We start from the raw sequence: 15,320 nt of genomic DNA, 5'->3' as shown, positions 1-15,320 counted from the left end.
GGTTAATATGACTCACACATGAATGCAATGTCTATCCGTACAAGGAACATTCGGTCCTTCGATTCTGGCTTCATCGAGACAGATAATAATTTGACAGTAACATTCTGACATCGGGATGTCTCTCAACCATGATCTCAATCAAAAATGGACCCTGAGTATGGATAGACATGGGTTGGATGCAGATGAGTGCAAAATGTGAATGATGTAGATTCATGAATGCAAGTCATTGTGCCATCTTCCAAGTCATCTGAAGATCAACTGTACCGGACCGGTCTCTGAACTGATCACCACCATCTGAAGGACCAAGTCACCATAAATCCAACTCATGAGGTTCCGAAATAAACGGAACTAGAGGTTATATCACCCTCATCACAGGAAATCCACTGAACGGATGACAACACAATCCTCTAAACAAGTACCCTCATATTCAACCCGGGGATCCGAAATAAACAGAACCCGCTGATAAGTACCACGGACAAAATTCCGGCGTCCCAGAAATAGATATCCATAAATCCGGCTGAACCAAAGTTACCATCACAGAATCACTGACGGAACCTGTACTTGTAGGAATCAAACCCTCCCCTCACAGGTGAAGTCTAATAAGGTCATCCTAAGGCGGATAATGGTCTCGACAATCGGGCAAGATACTCAACGGGTTTGCCCTTTCGGGTGTGCCGTTGCAGCTCTCATAAGATCATCTAAACCAAAGATCCGGGAAAGAACGGTCACCGAAGTTAACAGCTCAAAAGAGATAATCCATCCTGAGTAGAATACTCCAAACGGAAGGATTCTCTCAACTGAACCTCGTCCGACTGTGGTATGTCACCTCTCCGCATCATGTCATACAACATGTGAAGAGACGTGAGACCATGCTAATCCTAGGTATATACTCAGGCCTGGGTATTGGGCCTCACTCAGAACACCCACCCCAAATCAGAGGAACCAACCTGTACAGAGTCCAACACAATGATAATATGATGCATGCAAACATATATGCAAATATATGCAATCACAGTATAATAATAAATGCAATAAATAAAGCAGTAAAAGCAACCAAAACTATCCTAAAGAGCGCTAGGATTGACTCGCTTAGGGAAGATGGACCAGCAAGAGGTCAACTTCTCTTTGTCCCCAGCAGAGTCGCCAGCTGTCGCATACGCGAAAATCAACCAGCGGGAAAAGACACAGAGCCGCCACCATGCGTTATTTATCCCAAAGGAGGGAAAAGAAACACTCGAAGTAAACCTGGAAAGGAAATGGTCTCACGACCAGAGATTGCAAGGATCGGGAGTCGGTTACGCAAGGGGAAGGTATTAGCACCCCCTCACGTTCGTCGTACTCGACGAGATCCACGCTCAGAAAGAATAGAATAAGGTTGCTGAATAACTGCTCAAAAACTGCACACACAGGTGGAAGACGGAGAAAGCGGACTCGGCAGGATGTCGCATCCTGGGCCTACGTAGTTTGGCAGACACAAACATCAGAGTCGACGTAGTTCGAGGGAACGGGAAACACACTCGCTAGGATATCGAATCCTATGCATACGTATCTTCTCTAACTAGAGCAAGAATCAGAGCACTCGTAGCTCGGCTAACGCACGCCGAAACAAAATGCTGAATACAAAGACGCTGAGACGTCAGAGCAAACACACAACTGGAAACAGACTGCCAATGGTTGGTCTTACATCCAACTCCGAACAAAGAAACGCAAACAGGAAACCGAATGCCAATCGCTGGACTTACATCAGACTCCTAACAAACAACAAACAAACGAGAAACCGAATGCCAATCACTGAGCTTACATCAGACTCCAGACAAACGCACACAAACAGGAAACCGAATGCCAATCGCTGGACTTACACCAGACTCCAAGCACACACACAAGAAGAAGAAGGGTCTCGATTGCAACTAGGGCAAGAGAAAGGGAAGGTCTCAATCGCAACGAGGGCGAGAGAAAAAGGTCAAAGTTAGTTGTCAGTCAAACTCGACAAGACATCGCATCTCGTGCCTACGTATCTCATCTGAACATGAGAATCAGAGTTGTCGTAGTTCGGCTAAACTATTTCTATTTGTTTTATGTTTTTTAGATGAACAACGTCACTACACAATCTACCGGATGCTCGACCTTGGGAGACTTACTCACCTGTAGTGGAAGAAGTTAACGTGTCCTTAAGAGGGGATACAGTTGGTTTGTGTTTTAGGAAAGCTCGCGCAAGAAAGGAAGTCCTAGACGAAGGAACCGTGCTACCTTAATTGACATGCAAACGAGAGACTATGCGAAGTCTAGCAATCCTATGGGGATACAATCACACCACACAAACACATACAGCATGAAGTAAACACACCAACAAGGGGCTCAAACATCAAGGGTGAGGCTTTAGTCAAGGGGTCATATCAACCTCGATAAACAAGTCGGGCTTTAGTCAAGGGGTCATATCAACCTCGACAAACAAGCCAACTAAAAGGGTATCTGAGGGCTCTTAACCCCTGACACTGACCGTCAGGGTGAGCAGATGAAAGGTGATGAGGATAAGACCTCATAGCTCTTAACCCGGGCCTGGGTAAGCTTGAATCAATGAAAACGTGGGAGTCCAGAATGTGGGACTCTACTCCACTTGACTGACTCTATATACAAGGATCTTAGGTGTTTATTCAAATGCATCAACACGTAGTGCGAGCAAGATGAAAGACTCAACTGAATAGCAGGGGATTGATTGCAAATCCCTTCTATCTGCCAATTGCCTCTTCACTTAGGAGGACTTGAATTACATGGCACAAATATAAACAAACACAGTCATTGCCTCTTAAGGAGGACTTCAGCCAAACGCCTGCCAAACAGAAACGACAGGGCTTCCAGACTACATGGAGTACAAGAATTATCACCTAGGTGGTATGCAAACCACAAGCAAAGCAAAGCAACTCAAGCAATGAGTTAAAGCTACAAAAGTACCTGTAAGAAAATCAAACAAGTCAATATCCACATTCAGACAAACCAAACAGACAGTCAACAGTGAGACAACCAATATACACAATGCAAGTCAACAACCCAAGTGAATTCATCACCAAGGAACCTACAACACAAGAAAGGTTAGTGGACAAAGAATTTTGCATATCAATTCATGAGATCAACATAAACCATTGGGACTAAGAGCTTGAACCTGAAATACAAAACTCAAAAGATGAGTACAAACCACTAGCACCAAGGCTAGGGCCAAAGGCAAGGTAAAAAGTCAAAACAGCAACCAATATTCAACATGAAGCATATTTATTCAATCAAGAACATGTCCTAAAAAGGACTAAACCTAAATCACAAGGCAAATCCATCTACCAATCATGATAAGGCAAAGGCAATCACAATGCACATACTTGGACTTCAAGAATCAAAATTCCATATTAAAACAGAAATGAATCAAACAATCATGAAATTTTTTATGTGCATACAACATGTAAAACACAATCATCATGCCAAAAATTATAATCAGAGAAGCTCAATTGACATGGATAAGAAAATGAATAAGATCAACATCAAATTGTGTGACACACATTGTCACACCTAAAGTTCATGTGCCTAAAACAGAAGTGAAAAATGCTAAAAATGCACAACTAAGCCTCAAAAATCATCCAACATGTTGGGAATCAGCATACCAAATTTCAAATTAATTGGCCAATGTATGAGCATTTCACAATAGAATGAATGAAGCATGTCACATTTGCATACATGTTCAAAGAATCACTCGCATTTAAAATTCCAGAAATGATAAAATCATAAAATCAGCATCACAAAATAATAGACATCTCAAGGATCATGTGGAAAAATTTTGGAATTAATTGGATTAATATGCTATTTTTGGTGATTTTTTGAATGTGATAAAAATATTTGAAATAAAATGAACAAAGCACATGTTGAATTGGAGGGAAATGATAAAATGTGAACTAAGTTTGAAAAAATGCCCTCAGCTAGAATTGAACCAGGTGCATAAAAAATAGGAGCGCATGAGCAAAATAAATTCCCAATGCATCCGCTGGGAATCGAAGGGATGGAAATGCGTTTTTTACAAAACGCAACGCTCCATTTATTAAGTTGGCATGCCAACTCAACAGTCAGCGCGTACGTGGAACGGGTCAAGCAAGCAGTATCCAATGGTTTGGCCAACAGGCAAGGCGTGGCAGCTGACTGGGATAATAAACCCTAGCGTTCATGCACGGCGGTGACAACGGTGGTTTCCACCGTCTTCTTCGTGAAGACGGTGGTTGCTACAGTGAACACACATAATTTTTTTTCCAGATTTTGCAAAATCATATACCAAACGAATGCTTGCAACACGTAGAACACGGATCCAGCCTTATTTAAGTCTAAATCATCATGGATTGTGAGAATCAATCAAAAACATTTTGTACATTCAAACTTTAAACTAACATATCTCCATGAATATTGCACCATTTTTAATTCTGAAAGCATCAGCATGCTCAGCAATCACAGATCTATCTAAACATATGCATAAAATCATGAATTAAGAGGATCGAATTTCACACCTCTTGAAGATCAATCAATGGCAGCAGTGGATTCGAAGGCCTAGCTGTGTCCAAATCTCTTCTATCAACCTTGTTATGAAGTCTGATGTACAAATTGAAGCTTGAAACGAACTAGATCTTGATTAATTTGCCACTTCCATCTTCATGTTCTTGAGCTTGCACACCTTGATTCTTCGCCAAATGCTTCAATCAAGAGCTTGAATTCTACCAAATGATGATCAAGAAACCAGAATATGCAATAAAAATTATGTGTTACTTGAAGAATTTTTGAATTATGATGGAGAGAAATTTTGGAGGGAAAACTTGGATCTAGATCTAGAATGAATGAACTCCCAAAATTCTGTTATGATTAGCCTTTTATATGCTTCCCTAATCACTTTGCTAATTACACTTAGGCATGGCTAATGAAAGTTTAATGAGATATGAGGTGTAATGCCAAATTGAAATTTTTACCCTATGCATGGCCATTATGAACGTGAACAGTAGCATGCATGGTGTATTTTCACTTAAAATGATCCCATGCACATGATAGAATGGTTAAAAAACTCATATGATGTACCAATTTTAAATTCATGATTTTCCCTCCAAAAATCACATGTATGGCCAAATGATCACGTGAACAAATTTTATGCCATGTAATGAATGATTTGGAAAATATATGTCATGAGGAGCATAATGCAAAAAGAGGCACTCAATTTGGAGTTTTAGATCAAAAGTTATGGCCCTTGGAAGTTCCATGCACATTTGGTGATCATTTGCTCATATCTCCTCAACCATTCATCAGATGCTCATTATCTTGGACTTTTTGGAAATGGGAGAGAAAGTTATTCAACTTTCATGTTGGACAAAATTTCATTTGAAGCTTCTTTGATGTTGGAAAGTCAAGTTGAAAGTGGTCCAAAAACGTGCCATTTTTGGAAACTTGAAATTACAGGTCACTTTCCATTTTGGGAAACTTTTGATCTGGCTTCAAAATATTCAATGTAGATGTTTGACATGATGAATAAACCTCTTTTGGACATGAATGAAGTGTCTCAAACCATGTCTCCACCTCCTAGCCCTCAGTTGACTTTCAGTTGACTTTTATGGACCTCAGATGACCTGGACATGTACTGATGACTTTTGAGCCTTCAACACTTGGTACAATAGCTTCAAAATGAACCTTGGCTCATATAAGCTTTCTAAAACAACCATGTGGCCCTCATCTCAAGGAAAACTTGCTCTCTTTGCACAGATGAATTCTCTTGATGCCAGTTCTAGTCGATATGATGCAATGCAATGTGCAATGTTAATGTAATGTTAATGACCTAAAAAATGAAAATGTATGCATGAATGGGCGGTGCAAATTTGAGGTGCTACAAAGTGCAGAAGCAGATTGATGTTGGTTTTCTTATAACCTCTGAGTATCTGCAGTGGGGGGCCAATATTGTCCCTGTTCCTAAGTAAGATGGAAAGGTCTGCATGTGTGTTGATTATAGATATTTGAACAAAGTTAGTCCGAAAGATGATTTTCCTCTGCCACACATTGACATGTTGGTAGACAATACAGCTAAATTCAAAATCTTTTCATTTATGGACGGATTTTCCGATTATAATCAGATCAAGATGGAACCTGAAGATATGGAGAAGACCATATTCATTACACCCTTTCGGTTTAAAGAATGCTTGTGCAACGTACCAGAGAGCTATGACTACTCTTTTTCATGATATGATGCATAAAGAGACCGAAGTCTATGTTGATGATATGATTGCCAAATCAAGTGATGAAGAAGAACATGTTGAGCATTTATTAAAGTTATTCCAGCGTTTAAGGAAGTAAAAAATTCGCTTGAATCCCAATAAGTGTACTATTGGTGTTCGCTCTGGTAAGTTGTTAGGCTTTATTGTCAGTGAGAAGGGTAGGTTGATCCTATCAAGGTCAAAGCAATACAAGAAATGCTTGCACCCAAAACTGAGAAGCAAGTCAGAGGTTTTCTCGACCGCTTGAACTATATCTCAAGATTTATATCGCATATGACTGCCACATGTGCACCTATATTCAAGCTTCTTCGGAAAGAACAGTCTTGTGATTGGACCGAAGATTGCCAGAAAGCTTTTGATAGTATCAAAGAATATCTGCTTGAGCCTCCGATTCTGTCTCCGCCTATTGAAGGAAAATCATTGATCATGTATTTGACTGTGCTTGATGAAAGTATGGGATGTGTTCTTGGTCAGCAAGATGAATCTGGAAAGAAAGAGTATACAATTTACTACCTCAGTAAGAAATTCACCGACTGTGAGACTCGGTATTCTATGCTTGAAAAGACATAATGCGCATTGGCTTGGGCTGCTAAGCGTCTGCGCCAGTATATGTTAAATCATACTACTTGGTTGATATCCAAAATGGATCCAACTAAGTACATTTTTGAGAAGCCCGCTTTAACGGGGAGGATTGCCTATTGGCAGATGTTGTTATCTGAGTATGATATTGAATACCGATCTCAAAAAGCTATCAAGGGTAGTGTCTTGGCTGACCATTTAGCTCACCAACTGATCAAAGATTACCAGTCAGTGCAATATGATTTTCTTGATGAAGAGATTTTGTATTTGAAAATGAAAGATTGTGATGAACCATTGCTTGAAGAAGGGCCAGAACCTGGTTCGTGTTGGGGCATGGTATTTGATGGAGCTGTTAATTCATATGGTAATGGAATTGGGGTAGTGATTAATACTCCTCAAGGCACTCATTTTCCATTTACACCTAGATTGACCTTCAAATGTACAAACAACATGGATGAGTATGAAGCTTGCATTATGGGGCTTGAAGAGGCCATTGATCTTAGAATAAAATATCTTGAAGTCTATGGAGATTCAACTTTGGTTGTGAATCAGATCAAAGGTGAATGGGAGACTAATCAACCCGGTTTGATGCCATATAGAGACTATGCGAGAAGGATTTCAACTTTCTTTACAAAGGTTGAGTTTCATCATATCCCTCGAGATGAAAATCGGATGGCAGATGCTCTTGCAACGTTGGCTTCCATGATTATGGTGAAATTTTGGAATGAAGTTCCCAATTTGACTGTAATGCGTCTTGATAGGCCAACTCATGTGTTTACTATTGAAGAAGTTAAAGACGAAAAGCCATGGTATTTTGATATCAAATGTTTCCTCCAAAGTCAGATCTACCTGCCTGGGGCTTCTTTGAAAGATAAGATGACTTTGAGAAGATTAGTTGGCAACTTCTACCTGAATGGTGATGTGCTTTACAAGAGAAACTTCAATATGGTTTTGCTCAGATGCGTGGATAGACACGAAGCAGACTTATTGATGACTGAAGTTCATGAAGGTTCCTTTGGTACTCATTCCAATGGACATGCTATGGCACAGAAGATGTTGAGAGCAGGTTACTATTGGCTAACAATGGAATCTGACTGTTGAAAGTTTGTGAAGAAATGCCACAAGTGTCAAATTTATGCTGATAAAATTCATGTTCCTCCGACACTGTTGAATGTCATTTCCCCTCTCCATGGCCCTTCTCCATGTGGGGAATTGATATGATTGGTATGATTGAACCCAAAGCTTCGAACGAACATCATTTTATTCTGGTGCGTATTGATTACTTCACAAGATGGGTTGAAGCGACATCGTATGTAAATGTAACCAAGCAAGTTGTTATGAGGTTTATCAAGAATCAGATTATATGCCGTTATGGTGTGCCGAGTAAGATCATTATTGATAATGGATCTAACTTGAATAACAATATGGTGGAAGCTCTCTGCAAAGACTTCAAGATTGCACATCATAATTCTTCTCCCTACAGACCTAAGATGAATGGGGTTGTTGAAGCTGCAAACAAGAACATCAAGAAGATCATTCAAAAAATGGCTGTGACATACAGAGATTGGAATGAGATGCTCCCATTTTCTTTTCATGGGTACCGTACATCCATCCGCACTTTAATAAGGGAAACCCCTTTCTCTCTTGTCTATGGTATGGAAGTTGTGCTCCCAGTAGAGGTTGAGATCCCGTCATTGTGTGTCTTGATGGAAGGCAAGTTGACAGAAGTTGAATGGTGCTAGCCCAGATATGATCAGTTGAATTTGATTGAAGAGAAGATATTGACTGTCATGTGTCATGGACAGTTATATCAGCAAAGAATGAAGAAAGCTTTTGATAAGAAGGTCAAGCCTCGTGTGTTTTGAGAAGGTGACCTCGTGCTCAAGAAAATTTTATCTTTCAACCTGATGTTAGGGGAAAATGGACTCCTAATTATGAAGGTCCATATGTTGTGAAGAGAGCCTTTTCAGGCAGTGCTTTGATTCTTACAATTGTGGATGGTGAAGAGTTCACGTGTCCTGTGAACGTCGATGCAGTCAAGAAATACTTCGCCTAAAAAGAAAAAGAACAGCTCGCTAAGTTGAAAACCTGAAAGTGCGACTTTGGCAAAAATGAGTGTCTCGGTGGATTGAAAAGCCGAAAGGGAGATCCAGGCAAAAGTTAGATACATTAAACAGAAAATTTATCCCGGTAGATTGAGTATCCCACCTTGGGGAAATCTAGGCAAAAATTAGGGATTTTGGAAAGTAACTGCATTCGGTTGGTCCTAATCATGGAGGCAGTTTTGAGCAGGTCGTTTGGTTCTGATTCGTTATTCTCAACTGAAGCCAAAAGCACAATGGATATTGAAATTTGTAGGGAGAGTAGTGATAATTGTATTCAATGTAGCCCCTTTTCCATGTAAATTACCATTTTCAACTTTGTAAAAATCTATGGAGTCATGTCACTTACAGATTACCTTCTATTAAATAAAATTGAACTTTTATCCAATTATTTCTACTCTTATTTACTTCTGCTAAATAAAATTGAATTTTTATGATGGTAATTTTGAAATAAATTAATGAATAAAAATCATTTTTCTTAAAATAATAAAAAAAAATCACTTTAAGAATAATCGATTTCAGCAAGGAATATCAACAAAAATCTGAGAACAGGTAAGTCTTGAAGTGCGAAGCCTTGTTGGTCTTCCCCAAGCAGTAGGTTTGGTAACTATTTTCCTCCCCAACAGTTCGTCGGTTATCCCCAGCTGAGTTGGTGGGTCACATCCCCAATGGAGTCGAGCTGATAATTGATCCCTTTTGCAAATCCATATTCCCCAGATGTTGTGCTCATGTTGACATCCTCCATTTTATGGTTGGACTCCGAAGATCCGGAACCTTTATTTGGTTTCCATTAGCATATTTTTGTTGCATAACTTTGGCAGTTTATCAGATCCATTTTTCCTTTCCTTGGAATTAGTTTATTTTGCAATTTCCAAAGGAGGATTTGTTGATTATTGAGGAATGTGATGATCTTGGTCACAACATCCTCAGCAATTTGCTTAGATCCCCATGCAGAGTTTTACGTATTGTATTCCCCGGCGAAGTTTATCTTCAGATATTAAACATCCCTCGTTCCCGACAATTTTGGATTTTGAGCAGTATTTATCTTTATCCCCTGCAGGGTTTGAAGGTGAGAAAAACAAGAAAGGGGGGGTTTGAATTGTTTGGAAAATAAGCGCTTTTTCAAAAAGAAAATCACACAAGGATTTTTATACTGGTTCGCTTATAACACAAAGTTACTCCAGTCCACCCGGCCAAGATGATTTCGCCTTCAACAAGGACTTAATCCACTAATCTTGAAAGATTGATTACAAACAACGTCTAAGAGAAAAATCTCTTAGTCCTCTCAAGTATACAAACTGCACAGAGTCACTTGAGGAAATACAACAAAGATAAAAACTTATGTAATCTAGAGTGCTTCTAAGATAAGCAAATATTACAACAGTAAGAACAAAAAGTGTTTCACGTTTCAAGCAAAAGCTTTGTGAAGATTGAGAGAATAAAACGTTTTTATGTGTGTTGATGTTTCAGTATGTTCTTTTTGTGTTGTTGTACTTATGTCTCTCAATGTTGATTTGCAGTCCTTTATATATAGGATTGAAGTAGTCGTTGAAACTGATGGTCAATAATATGAATTAATGCCATAACTTATATAGCTTCTTGCCAAGACAACTTTCTCTCCTTGAATGACTACTTTCCAAATATAGTTCCTTTTCATTTGAATTTGGAGTTAACGTCTCTTTCTGTATTAGGAATTCCATTTCCAAACCTTTATTTGAAGTTAACGTTACTCTTCCTTTATTTGGAAATCCATGATCAGAGTCTTCGTGTTTCTGGAGATCTTGGAATCTTGCTATCTATCTTCTGATGTTGATCTCTTTTGAGTTCTGATGGTTTCTTCAGATAGCGCTGAGAACTTCTGGAGTTTGACATACCGTTGTTCAGACTCAGAACTTCTAGAGCGTACTTCTTGTTCAGATGCTTCTGATATTTTGCTGTTTTGCTCAGAGTTAGACTTTCTTGAACGTGTTTCTACTTCAGATGCTTCTGGTCTTCTGATAATTTGTATCTGATATGATTCTGTATCTGATGATTTCTTCCTTCTTTCCTTAGAACCCTGCACACTTAGAAACTTTTCGTTAGGGTGCCATTTTTGGTTTCATCCTTTGTTATCATCAAAATCATGGAATCTGTTGTAGAACAATTTTTGTTCTTACAGGGTTGTCTCCCATTTGATATGGTATTAACCTAAAATTTCCCGCGGAGTTGACAATTTGGATCCTCAACAAATCTTTTCTCTATCCTTGGCATGTTTGTTTATCCTTCAACACTGCTCTTTCTCCCCGTGGAGTTTGTCGTGATTGATTTGAAACATGTTCTCCATGACTTTCCCCAGCCAGAGTTAATTTATTCAGAGCTAGATGGTTTATTTTGATCCCTAGCATTTTCTCCAGTTGGTGTTTTCATCTTGATGAGATTAGCCGAGTGTTGCAGCAGTGATTCAAATCTTTGATATTTGTATCCTTTGTGTTGTTTTGTAAGCATAATCACAATCATATACATGCATATTCGTGCATAAAACTCAACATCAGATATTTCATTATGCATTTTTATTGCATTTGATTTCTTTATTTTGATCCCCTGCTTTAGTGATATCATTTACCTATGTAGATTTGGTGTGTCTGTCCTCCTTCAATTGTAGAGTGTTAGTCCCTTTAAGCAGAAAAAGTTTAATCTTTCTCATTTCCCCACTGAGTTATTTTCTCGTGGATGATTATTGTTTCAGTTTCCTCCCCAGCTAATTATCTGGATGCAGCCACTTCCTTTGAGTTATGTCCTCATTGGGTCGAGTCTTTGTTTGACTGTTTCTTTCTAGCTATTACCTAGATAGACATTTTGGTCCCTTGAGTGTCCATTACCCAGTAACTAGTAATATTCTTCTCAAGTTTCTAAGTACTTTACTTTTGCCCAATACTCGGTAAATGTAATTTACTTCCTTTGTTTTCCCCAGCGGATTCGTTTTCACGTTTCCCCCAGGCAGTCTATCCTTGATATGTTCATCCTAATTGGTGACGGATATTCTTCCTTTTGTGGTTTTCTACCCAACAAAAAGGTAGTTGTAATCCCTACTTTTATTTCCCAGAAAGTTAATCCTTGATATGTTCATCTTAACCGATGACGGATTTTCTCCTCTTTGCGGTCTTTTTCCCAGTAACCGGTAGATATAAATCATATTTTCTCCTTTGAGTTTATCCTTGATATGTTCAGTTTAATTAGTGACGGATACTCTCTCTTCGGTCTTCTGCCCAATAACCGATAGTTGTAAATCCTACTTCCCCCTCCGAGTCTATCCTTGATATGTTCATCCTAACCGATGACGAATATTCTCTCTTTGGTATTCTATCCAGTAACTAATAGATATAATTCCTATTTTCTCCATGCCAGTCTATCCTTGATATATTCATTCTAACCGGTGACAAATATTCTTCCTTTGAGTTTATCCTTGATATGTTCACTTAAATCGGTGACGGATATTCTCTCCTTTTGGTCTTCCACCCAGTAACCAGTAGTTGTAAATCCTATTTGATCTTTTTATCAAGTAGGTTATTCTTACCCAGTAGCAAGTAACGAATACACCTCTTTATTCTCAGCGGGTCATCCTTGATATGTTTACCCTAACCGGTAACAGATGTCCCTCTGTTAGAGTATATTATCTTCCTACCCAGTAACCGGTAATAGATAATCTCTGATACTCATGTGTTGAAGTTCATTCTTCCCTAGTTGAGTTTGAGTGCGTATTTCCTCAGTGGAATCTCCTTTTCCTGTTTGGTACGAGTATTTCAGTTTCGTTCTGATTTACCCGCTTCCCCTGGAGATTTTCCCTTATCCCCGATCGGTTTCTTCCATTGATTTATTTTCATGGAAATTCCCCTCGTGTCTCCAGCAGTTTTTAAGACGTAGCATGGCCTGCGTACAACTTCTTATTCCCCATAGAGTCTGTGTCTCCCCGTGAGTGTCCCTTATGGAATGCAGTATACTCCTATGGACTTTCAGTCTCTCTGGATTCTTTTAACTTGTGGCAATATATTCCCCACTAAGATTATTTTAACATTCATATCATATCCATCATGAGGTCTCTAAGGGACCAAAATTCGTTTATATATGTTGTTATTTAAGTTCATTCTACTAAGTTGATACGAATATTTTAACCTTCACATCCTCAGTTAGAATTTCCTTAAATAGGGGCAACTGTAAGACCCCAATTTTGACCCTAAGATCCCTCATGCTATCTCATCATATGCATTGGCTTTGGGATCACACCTTGGCATCCTCCTTACCCCTCATTCATTGGGTTTGCATTGTGAGAGGTCACCAAGCACATTTGATTGTATCATATTTTATTTTTCTTTGTTTACTAACCAAAATGCCAAAAATATGTCTATGTATAGTTTTACTTCTTTTGTAGGTAGTTGTGCATCCACCCATGCACCATCAAGCTCATATATAAGGTTTGAGACCATCAATGCAAGGATACTAATAAAGAGATGATTCACATTGACTCTATACATTATATATGGATCCCCATGGTCTCCATTTATTATTTTCATCAAGAGTTTGAAGCTTGTTTGCCTTGGAAACTCTATTTCATCTGGGTATCTTGTGTGACTTCCTCAATAAGTTTCTTTATCATTTGATTAAATATTTCAAGTTATACTTCATATTACATCATATTATACATATATGATCCTCCATGAGTCCAATTGATCAAGATAACTTCATGTTTGCAAGATGGTTCATGGTGGTTGACCAGAGAAAGTCAACTGGTCAAAATTGGGGTTCACTAGACCCTATCTCCTACATTTTTTGTAATATGAAAATGATTCTAAGAGAAACGTTACTCCTTATGACATTCAAAACAACTTTCATGTTTAAGTCAAGAGATAGTTTTGCTTGGAAAGTTATTTTTTATGGTGAACGATTATAGGTCATTTTGTCTGAACCCTAGTTAGGAGGTCAACTTCCGAGGACCATAACTTGCTCAATTTTTATGATATGAAGTCCATTCAAGTTTAATAATCCAATTCAAGATGTCCTATCCAACATTTCAAATTCAACTTGAAAATGCATGTGCCAAGAGGAAACATTATAGGTCACTTTGGACCATTACCATTGAACAAGAGATTTTACTCAACTTCTAAAATGCATAATTCCTTCATGACAAATCCAAATGAGGTAAAATTTGTGACCAAATTTAAGAGGTTTGAAATAGCTACAACTTTGATGAAGTAACTTTTTCCATTTGAAGCCCATAGCAAAAGTTATTCAAGGTGGAAGAAGTGAACATTTGGCTTGGTACTTAGAAAAATTTCATTTATGTTTGATTTTCTAAACTTCCACCTCAAAATTCATCATGATCCAAGATTCAAATGGAAAAGTGTTCAACATGAAATTTATTCCCCTTGATCTCACCTTTCGAAAACGTCCAAGATCATATCATTTGACCAAGAATTGAGGGACTTGCGCATGAGTTCTTCACAAGGTTCCATTTGTTAATATTTATGGTTAACATTCATTTCCTATATGCATGGTAATGTGACATCATTTTAGGTTGGATATCACATAATTATGGATCATTTGACATCATTGGATGGGCCTATCATACGCTCATGCATCCATGCAAGGGAGATTTCTATTTTTGGCATTTTGAATAAAGTGTGTGGAAAGCAAATGCATAGCCTATAAATAAGACCCCTCATGCTCAGGATTGAGGAGATCTTGCCAAAGCTTTGAACCTGCAATCCTAACCCTCACCATTAGAGGAAAAACTTGAAGGTTTTCAATTGAAAATCGAGTTTCATTTTCACTTTAGTTTTGAAGTTGAAACTCCAAGAATCCAAACCTTTCCTTGATCCAATTCAACTCCTGCAAGCTTCTGAAGTCAAGCCAAGACCAATTGGAAGCAAGATCAAGCAAGATTCAAGCTCCCTCGAAGGTGAATTTTCAGAAACTTTATCTCTTCGATTCTCTATCAATTCTTCATCATTCTCTTGTATTTTTGGTTGGCTGAAGTACTACCAATGTAGGCAAGAAGATTGAGTTGCTTTGAGGTCAAATCGAAGCAACTCAGTTCATGATCCTCAAAATTCAAATCCCTGTATCTTTTGATATACTTGGAATTGGAGAAAATTGAGGTAAGATTCGAGATCCTGGGTATTTTCTCTTTGGAATAGTGTCCTTGCTTTTCATTTTCCATTGAGATGAAGTTGGACCAGTCCGGTGAAGGTCATCGGAGAAGATGACTGGGGCCCTAGCTCCGGTGGTGTGTTGGCACACCTTCTAGCCATCTGATCATGTTCGAACGTTTTATTCCTGGCCCTCCTTCCTGATTACTACATGTGTATACACGTTGACTACAGAACATGATGGA

This window comes from Lathyrus oleraceus, chromosome 7 (assembly GCF_024323335.1).
Source record: "Lathyrus oleraceus cultivar Zhongwan6 chromosome 7, CAAS_Psat_ZW6_1.0, whole genome shotgun sequence".
NCBI classification, from domain to species: Eukaryota; Viridiplantae; Streptophyta; class Magnoliopsida; order Fabales; family Fabaceae; genus Lathyrus; species Lathyrus oleraceus.
Note: the sequence above shows the minus strand (reverse complement) of the source record.